Consider the following 9,659-nt stretch of genomic DNA (forward strand, 5'->3'; position numbering starts at 1 on the left):
ACTCTCTATGGATACGATACCCACTCATTTATTACTTTGACACCCATGCACTTGCGGGTTACACACATATACGGACGTGTCAAGTTTTTGGCGCCATTGCCGGGGAGTAGGCGTTTAGAGATAATTTGCACTTTGTTTTTCTTAGATATTCATTTATTCATTCTATTTCATATTTTCTTATCCTATCATCGTTCTGATTTCTTGTTCTTTCTTTTTGGGTGCAGCTCCAGGTTATGACCCGAGGGAACCCCTCCATACTGATTGAAGGAGATCCTGAGCTCGAATGTACATTGAGATAAAAAAAAGGGAAATAACCTGTGCAAGAACAGTCTAATCTAGCTGATTTGGAAGTAGAAGAACCTGAAAACATGGCAGAACAGAATGAGCAGCAGCGGACATTATCCGATTGTGCCAGATCTTCAGTATTGGGGACACAATCGAGCATTATGCGTCCCCCGATTATAGCTCAGGGCTTCGAGCTGAAGCCGACATTCATTCACATGTTGCAGCAATCCGCACAGTTTAATAGTTTGGCTGAAGAGGATCCGCACAGTCATATAGAGAATTTTCTCGAGGTGTGTGATATGCTGAAGATAAATGGGGTAACGGATGATGCCATCAAGTTGAGGACCTTCCAATTTTCCTTGAAAGGGAGAGCGAAGCAGTGGCTACACTCATTGCCTAGAGCATCAATTACCACATGGGAGGAGATGGGAGAAGCTTTTCTTGTCCATTATTTCCCTCCTGGAAAATCTGGAAAGCTTAGGAATAAGATCTCATCCTTTGTACAATTGGAATTGGAGTCTCTATTTGAGACGTGGGAAAGGTTCAAGGAGCTCCTGAGAAAGTGCCCACAACACGGATTCCCTGAGTGGATGATTGTTCAGACCTTTTACAATGGTCTAAATCTGAGTACAAAGCAACTCTTGGATGCGGCAGCAGGAGATACTATAGTTAGCAAGACCCCCTATGAGGCTCGTCAATTAATTGAAGAAATGGGTTTAACTAGCTACCAGTGGAATGTTAGGGAGAAGAAAAAGGTGGCCGGTCTCTATGAGATAGATGCAGTGACTTCGTTGGTGGCTCAAGTGGAATAATTGAGTAAGAAGTTAGATCTTCTAACTTCGAATAGAGTAGCGGCTGTGATTACTTGCACCGGGTGTGGTGGAGGACATGCTCTCTCCGATTGCCCGATATCTATTGGTGATGCATCTTCGGTTGAGGATGTCTATTCTGTAGGTAATCGCATGAGGACTCAAGGGACCCCATATTGCAATACCTATAATCTGGGTTGGAAGAGTCATCCCAATTTCTCCTGGAGCAACCATGGTCCACAAAAGGCCATGGGGTCACCGGGTTTCCAACAACAAGCCCCAAATGTGGAAAACCGAGTTTCAGGTTTGGGACCCGAATGACCGATTTGGAGAAGGCCTTGACTAGGTTTGTGCAATCGTCAACTACAAGGTTTGAATCAGTTGAGGCTACACTTCGCAACCATTCCGCCTTCTTACATAATCTTGAAAATCAAGTGGGGCAGATTACGAAGTCTTTATCGAAAAGGCCACATGGAAGTTTGCCAAGCAATACCGAGACCAATCGTAGAGAGCCTGTGAAGGTGATCACTTTGAGAAGTGATCGTGAGGTCGATAGTAGGCTTCCGAGTGAGAAGCCGAATAAACATGTACCCAAGGTTATAGAGGTTGAAGAGGGAGCAAGCAAAGAGATGGAGGTGGCACCCCCACCTTTCAAGCCAAGAATCCCTTATCCCTCTAGATTGAAAAATGACCAAGGAGATGAACAGTACAAGAAGTTCCTGAGTTTGTTCAAGCAACTCTATATCAATATTCCTTTTGTTAAGGCATTGGCCCAAATGCCTAAGTATGCAAAATTCTTGAAAAATTTGTTGACCAACAAGAGGAAGTTGGAGGAGAGTGCTTCAGTAATCTTAGATGCATCTTGCTTGCCGGTCTTGCAAAAGAACATGCCGAACAAGAAGAAGGACCTAGGAAGCTGCATCATTCCATGTAATATTGGCAATCTAGGTGAAGAAATGGCATTGGCCGACTTAGGGGCTAGCATCAACGTCATGCCATACACCTTCTTTCAAAAGCTAAGCTTGGGCGAGCCTAGACCTACTCAGATGACTTTGCAACTAGCCGACCGAACGGTGAGACATCCGAGAAGCTTCATCGGGGATGTGCTTGTCAAGGTAGACAAGTACATTTTTTCGGTTGACTTCATAGTGCTAGACGTCAACGAGGATGCGAATGTACCCTTGATACTTGGGAGACGGTTTTTTAGGACTTCCAAGGCATTGATTAACATGGACGGCGGAGAGCTAACTTTGAGATTTGGAGATGACAAGCTCACATACCGCCTTACTAAAACCATGCGGCATTCTCTTGATTTTGGTGATACTTTGTATTTTCTAGATGCTACTGATGAGATTGTTGATGAATACATACAGGAAATGTTCAATCCGGATCCATACGAAGGCTTGTTCGACCAAGAGGAGGACAATGAAGAAGTAATGATGCTTGGTTCGACGGAAGAAGTACCATCTACCCCGGGGATCTTGAAGAAGGTGCTCCGGAAATTGAAGAGGGCTAGGAGATGCCACCAGAAATGCTCAAAGCTGTTGGTGATGTGCGTGAACCGAACAAACTGGGTGAATCATTGCTAGGCAGTCCCAAGCCTGACAATTCACCCTCTACCCTCAAGAGATTTTGCTCATCATGTTTCCAAGCTATGGATAAGAGGGAAACTTTCATCTATGAGCCCCCCATGAGGTAAGACAAGGTACGTTAAGCTAAGTGATGTTAAACAAGTGCTTCTTGGCAGGCAACCCAAGTGTTTACTGTTTTCTTAATTTGGTAGTTTAGTGTTGCTTGAATAAATTGTTGAGTGTTGGCGTCTTCATGTTTTATATTTCTGCTGTGATTTTATCGTGGGTTTCAAGTTGATTGTGTGTTTTCATGTGAATATGGAGAAGTTTTGGTCGATTGAGCTATTTCTCATGTTTTTCACTGGTATAAATTGCGTATTGGGGCAAGCTCTGAGTGTGTAAACATGCTTAGAAATTTTCTACATAGCCTGCAGAATTTTCTAGGCATCCAAAGAAAACACACGGGCGTGTGGAATTAATACACGCCCGTGGTTTTGTATTTCGAGCTCATCCAGAGAGGGCACAGGGGCGTGGACTCGCCCCTGTGAACGACCATGCAATCTTCGCACGCCTGTGCGGAATTTCCACAGGGGCGTGTGAAGTCCTGCAGAGATTGGCAGACTTTCCCGAAAGCACACAAGGCTGTGGACTCGCCCCTATGGGCGACCTTGTAAAAATCGCACGTGCTTGGGTAATTTCCGCACGCCCGTGTGAATCTCTGCAGAGGAGCTCTCTTCAACCCCAAAAGCCACAGGGGCGTGCGTTTTCCACTGTATGTTGGGCTTGTGAATGGCCACGCCCTTGCAGAATTTCCACACTGGCGTGCGGAACACTTTGAAATTTTTCTCAGATGTCCGAAGTAGCCACAGGGGCGTACGCCTGCCCTTGTGGGTAGGGCGCACGGGCGTGGGTATTTTCACACGCCCATGTATTTGCATTCAGAGACAGTGAGTATTTTCCCGAGAGCACACAGGGGCGTGCACCTGCCCCTGTGAAGCTTTCCTGTGGAGGTACACGGGCGTGTATAATTTCTGCACGCCCGTGTGGATGTACAGAACTCCAAGAGGCGCAAGTCCTTTTAAAAGGATTATCGTTTCTCTTTAACTTAATATCCTCTAGTTGTCTGAGAGCACCTCTACATTGTTTCCCGACCTCATATCGCCAATTTGGAGGGATTTCGCTTGGTTTTCAGGCCGTTCTCAAAGCTTTTCCATCTCAACTCGACGGTAAGCCCTATCTTTGATTTCCTTCACAAATTCATGATTTTCATCGATGAAACTAGTCAATAATGCTTCGTTTCTTCAATTAGAATGATTATTTATATTTAGAACAAAGTAAAAGCGTTGTAATGGTGCATTTGTGGAGTTTGAAGCATGGCCGTGCGTTTGTTCACGGCCCGTGGATCCACACGGGCGTGCGAAAATTCCGCACGACCATGTGGATTTCTGTAGCTATGTTTAATTAACTAGTTTGATGAATTCTTTTTCAATTTTTTCAGACTATGGCACCCAGGTCAAAGAAGCAAGATGATAAGCATTCGCGAGAGTTATCTCCTGAGTCCGAGAGTATGAGATTCACTATCCCCGAGTATCAGACTCATTTTGAGCGTCTGTCGAGACTTCGGTTCTGACAGACTCAGTTCTTGGACATGAGTATATTGAGAGATTTGCAGCAGGGGAATGAGTTTGCTAATGAGGTCGAGGATCTCATTTTAGTGGGTGGTTGGAGGTAGTTATTGTCGATTAGAGAGCCAGCCATCAGGGAGCTTACACTGGAGGTTCTGTTGACATTCGAGTTCCACAGATCCTATGCGAGATTCGATGACCTCGACGTAGTTTAGTTCAGAGCACTTGGATATCTCTATAGTCTGAGTATCACTCAGTTTTTAGGTTAGCTCGGCTTGTATAAGGAGGCATTTACAGACACTGAGGAGTACTCTCAGTTATCAACAGATTATCCTGGAGCTCTGACCTCACAGAGAGCTTACAGAGCATTATGTGGTCAGGGCCAGTATGAGCCGGGGGTGTCGAAGGACGGTGAATGGCCGTGGTGATAGCACTGGCATTCTGAGCCGGCAGGAGCTTCTGTACTTGTATTCGATGATGCAGCGCACACAGATCCATTTAGGGCACATTGTCGCTGAGTACATTCGACATCAGGGACAGTATGCCAGATTGGTAGCGATCTTCTCAGGTCCATACATTACGAGATTAGCTCTGGGTATGGGTCTCTTGGGCGCGATTCGCGGGGCCGAGAAGACGAGTATACCAGCACCCCTGAGCCTGGAAATGATGAGATTAATGGGCGTGGTCTGTAGGATTCAGACAGGGGTTTATGTTCTGGTTCTACCGTTCCCAGAGATAGCCGAGGAGGAGAGCGATGATGCCGAGGCTTTCCAGCCTGCCCCCGAGCCTCAGTCAGCACCTATGGAGATCGAGGCACCTCCGGTGACAGAGGACCCATCCCCCTGCGCATGTTTTTACCATCTCGAGCCCAGGATCGCTTTGAGAGGCTCGAGAGCATTATGGGGGAGGGGGAGATACAGACAGAGGTTGCAGAGGCCCGAGTAGAGATTGTCGATATTAGGGTTGCGTAAGCCGCATAGTATACGGAGTTCATACCACGTTTCGACACATTATAGCAGATCTTAGAGCGAGATGTTGGATCATCATTTGTCCTGCGGCCGAGGACTCCACAGGCTCCCTCAGTTTCTCCGGAACCTCCATCCCCTATTACGGCGCCAGATGAACCACCATGTACTTCATCACCAATAGCAGCAGCAGCAGATCCAGAGCGCGACATCGACACTTGATTTTATTTTCCTAGTCTTTTATTTCCACATTTTATTTTGGACTTGTATTCTCAGAAAGGACTTTCCTTCTGAGTTTATTTTGTATCTCGATTTGTATTCATTGTCTCATCTTTTATATACTCGAGTTATTTTTTGTTTTAATTGAGCTTCACTGAACCCCTCGTGTATGCGTGCAGATGGTCTTGTCATCATGGGAATTGAGACTTTGTCATGGCCACGGCCAAGGTGTTTCGGCACTTGGCCGTGTGAGCTTCACAACCCATTGGAACAACACTCCCAAGGACTTAGCTCCATCAAATGCAATACTAGGAGTCAGGGGAGTATTGTTTTGATTGTTTCTCCCACATCTAAATCCAATTGATTTACATTATGAATGAGCTTGCATATGTACATTGGGGACAATGTACAACTTAAGTATGGGGGGGGAGTTTCATAGTGCACGCATCTCTTTTATACTAGTTTTGATTGATATACATGCTCACATAAAAAATGGCGGTTCACCGTAGTTGCACTGATTGTATTCTTGAGTTAAGGAGAATTTTTAACATTGAATGTTTTCATGCTCTAGTTTTTGCTTGAATTTCTAGGAATTTTTGCCCGATTGACACTTGTTGCACTACTCACTCTTTGAACTCTTTTGAAAACTCATGTTTGGTGTATAATGGACTAGTTTTAGTTGTTTCTTGTGTTAATTCTGAAAAAAATGGAAAAATGAAAAGAAAGAACAAAATAGTTTTGTTGTTTAGTTGTGCTTGTTCGGTGGAAAGAGCTACCACCTATGATGTATGAAGCTATTCTCATAAGTCGGATACTAGTTATGCCCTAATGAGAGAAAGAGCTATCTCATGGGATGTGTGAAAGCTACCACCCCGGTAGAAAGAGCTACCACCTCAAAAGTGTGAAAGCCACCTTAGCGGCCATTTTGGAAAGGGCAACCTTAGAATATCTGTGAAGCTACTATCCTTTTTGAATTTTTGTTACCTTTTGTAGATAAATAAGTCCCTTGTATGTAGAACTTTGAGGAGTATACTTTGGGTTGACTTGAGTGAGTTGAACTTACACGATTTTGGATTTGTTGTCTTTTTTTATTCAAGTTTTTAGCTAGAGCATTGATTTTTCGTATTTAGTGTTGAAATTTGCCGTACATGTAGAATACACTCTTTGTATGCTTTGGTTAACCTAAGGCCAAGCACTTCCAATATTTCCTTCGTCTATGCTTTAATGCTTTAATTATTGCTTGAGGGCAAGCAAAAGCTTAAGTGTAGGGGAGTTCGATAAGTGCTTGTGCGATAAGAATATGAAGTGTTCTTTCCTTGTATTGAACATTACGTTTCTCGGGTTTTAACGCTAATATGTTTGTATTTATGTTACTTTCATGAATGTAGGGTTGTGAGGCCGAATGTGAGAGAAAGAAGCCAATGTGGATCATAATGCACCAATTTGGAGGAAATCTTGCTAAGGTTCAAACGCGAAGACATAAGTCGGGTTTGAGATGCGGTAATGTGTGCCAACCTCCTCGTATTCGAGTTAGCACAACTATTTGGAAGGGCACAAAGACAGTCACATTCAAGCATTCCGATTTGTGCATATAGAACAAGATCTCAACTAACATGTCCGTTATTAAAGAAGCAAAGCGATCCATGATGTAAACGTGTGCCCGTTTGCGTTACCTCAATGAAAGCATGGATTCGGCAGTATTTTCAGGCCGGTACTGTAGTAAGTACTATAGCAAGAATACTATACCAGTACTGTTCACAGTCTGCCGAGAAAAGAGGAAAATAGAGAATCCACATGGGCGTGTGGAAATTCCACACACCTGTGTGAAAAATCCACAGGGGCGCTCACACGGGCATGTGAAATCCCGATTCCAGCCCTTTAAAAGCTGATTTCAGCCCTGATTTCAGCATTCTTTTCTCCATCTTTTCCCCAACTTGAGAGAGGGCTGCGGCTAGGGTTTTGAGAGGTATTGGCTAGGGCTTTGGTGTGGTTCTACGGCTCCGATAACGCGCGTCGTTTGGAAGGAGGTTAGTGGGAGAGCTTTCGTCGGCATCGATCCGGCGAGGTGTATCCCAGGCCGGACAAAGGGACCCTTGCGATGAGTAGAGGACTCTCCACAACACCATCGCCACGACTAACGAGGTGGTTTTCTATGGATGTTTTGTTTTTACATTTGATTTCATTGATTGTATCTAGCTCCATTGAGAGCTAAACCCCTAGTGGGTACTTGGGTATTTGTGAACCCTAGGATGTGTTCGTTTCATTGAACCTCTTTATTATGCTTTCAATTAATTGATGTTTATTGTGAGTTCCAATCTTGGAGACTTGATTGTATTAATGCTCCCCAACAGTGACACTAGGGTTGAGAGTTCTTCTTGGCAACTCTTGTGCGTAAGTAACACACCATGAGAGTTAGAAAAAGCTAGATTGGAGAGGGTTGGGAGGGTGAGTCGAGAGGTAGCGGAGCGTTCCCTTTCTCCTCCGGTGTGATCTATCCTACCTCCACATTCCAAGAGTTCTTTGCGGCCATAGTAGAGTGAATGGGCTAAGGGATAACCTTCCACTGGGGCTTAGTTGCGAGTGCAACGGAGTGAAGCGTTGAAGTGATTTTAGAATCTAGGGCTTAATCGTGGCTAGGTATCTTTCACCTGGACATAAGGGTTAGGTTTATAAATAGGAATAGGGTTTATCATTTGGAATCCCTAAAGCTCATTACAATTCTATACGAGTGCGAGATGTTGAGATTGTTCAATTTCTCCTCTGGGACATGTATAGAGTTAGGCGTAGTTGACCTTAGATCTGGGACTATACAATTAAGGATTTCCATGACTCACTATTGCATTAATTAGGAAGCATAATAGAGGTTTCTTGCACTTGAAATGATTGTCCTAGGTGGAACAATATCAGGGTACCCCATCTTTATCGATTGCCTTACCTTCTCCTTTACTTGTGCTCTCTTTCTTGTTGTTTTTACTTTTGAGAATTGAATCTTGTCACACATATCACTATTCATCTTTCACATTAGTGAAGAAACAACTTAAGTGTCTTTATTCCCTACTATCTTTGGATACGATACTCACTCATCTGGGATTATTACTTTGACACCCGTGCACTTGCGGTTTACACGCATATACGGACATGTCAAAGAATCTGAAAACATGGCAGAACAGAATGAGCAGCAGTGGACATTATCCGATTATGCCAGACCTTCATTATTGGGGACAAAATCGAGCATTGTGCGTCCCCCGATTACAGCTCAGAACTTCGAGCTGAAGCCTGCATTCATCCACATGTTGTAGCAATCCGCACAGTTTAATGGTTTGGCCGATGAGGATCCGAACAGTCATATAGAGAACTTTCTCAAGGTGTGTGATATGCTGAAGATAAATGGGGTAACGGATGATGCCATCAAGTTGAGAGCCTTCCCATTTTCCTTGAAAGGGAGAGTAAAGCAGTGGCTCTACTTATTACCTAGAGCATCAATTACCACATGGGAGGAGATGGTAGAAGCTTTTCTTGGCCGTTATTTCCCTCCCGGGAAATCTGCAAAGCTTAGGAATGAGATCTCATCCTTTGTATAATTGGAATTGGAGTCTCTATTTGAGATGTGGGAAAGGTTTAAGGAGCTCCTGAGAAAGTGCCCGCAATACAGATTCCCGGAGTGGATGATTGTTCAGACCTTTTACAACAGTCTGAATCCGAGTACAAAGCAACTCTTGGATGCGGCAGCAGGAGGTACCTTTGGTAGCAAGACCCCTGATGAGGCTCATCAATTAATTTAAGGAATGTGTTTAAACAGTTACAAGTGGAATGCTAGGGAGAAGAAAAAGGTGGCCGGTCTCCATGAGATAGATGCAGTGACTTCGCTGGCGGCTCAAGTGGAATAATTGAGTAAGAAGTTAGATCTTCTAACTTCGAACAGAGTAGCGGCCATGACTAATTGCACCGGTTGTGGTGGAAGACATGCTCCCTCCGATTGCCCGATATCTATTGGTGATGCATCTTCGGTTGAGAACGTCGATTTTGTGGGTAATGGCATGAGGAATCAAGGAAATCCGCACAGTAATACTTACAATCTGGGTTGTAAGAGTCATCCCAATTTCTCATGGAGCAACCAAGGTCCACAAAAGGACATGAGGCAACCAGGTTTCCAACAACAACAGCAAGCCCCAAACATGGAAAACA

General features: G+C 44.3%; 2 non-coding genes across 2 annotated transcripts; both read right to left on the bottom strand.

The window, feature by feature from the left end:
• Window positions 1–758: 758 nt before the first annotated feature.
• Window positions 759–865, bottom strand: LOC120252057. The gene has a single exon (XR_005533609.1). It is a non-coding gene; the product is annotated as a small nucleolar RNA R71 (small nucleolar RNA).
• An 8,157-nt stretch (window positions 866–9,022) lies between these two features.
• LOC120252324 lies at window positions 9,023–9,129 on the bottom strand. Its single transcript, XR_005533865.1, has one exon. It is a non-coding gene; the product is annotated as a small nucleolar RNA R71 (small nucleolar RNA).
• Between the last annotated feature and the right edge of the window lie 530 nt (window positions 9,130–9,659).

This window comes from Dioscorea cayenensis, chromosome 20 (assembly GCF_009730915.1).
Source record: "Dioscorea cayenensis subsp. rotundata cultivar TDr96_F1 chromosome 20, TDr96_F1_v2_PseudoChromosome.rev07_lg8_w22 25.fasta, whole genome shotgun sequence".
NCBI lineage: Eukaryota > Viridiplantae > Streptophyta > Magnoliopsida > Dioscoreales > Dioscoreaceae > Dioscorea > Dioscorea cayenensis.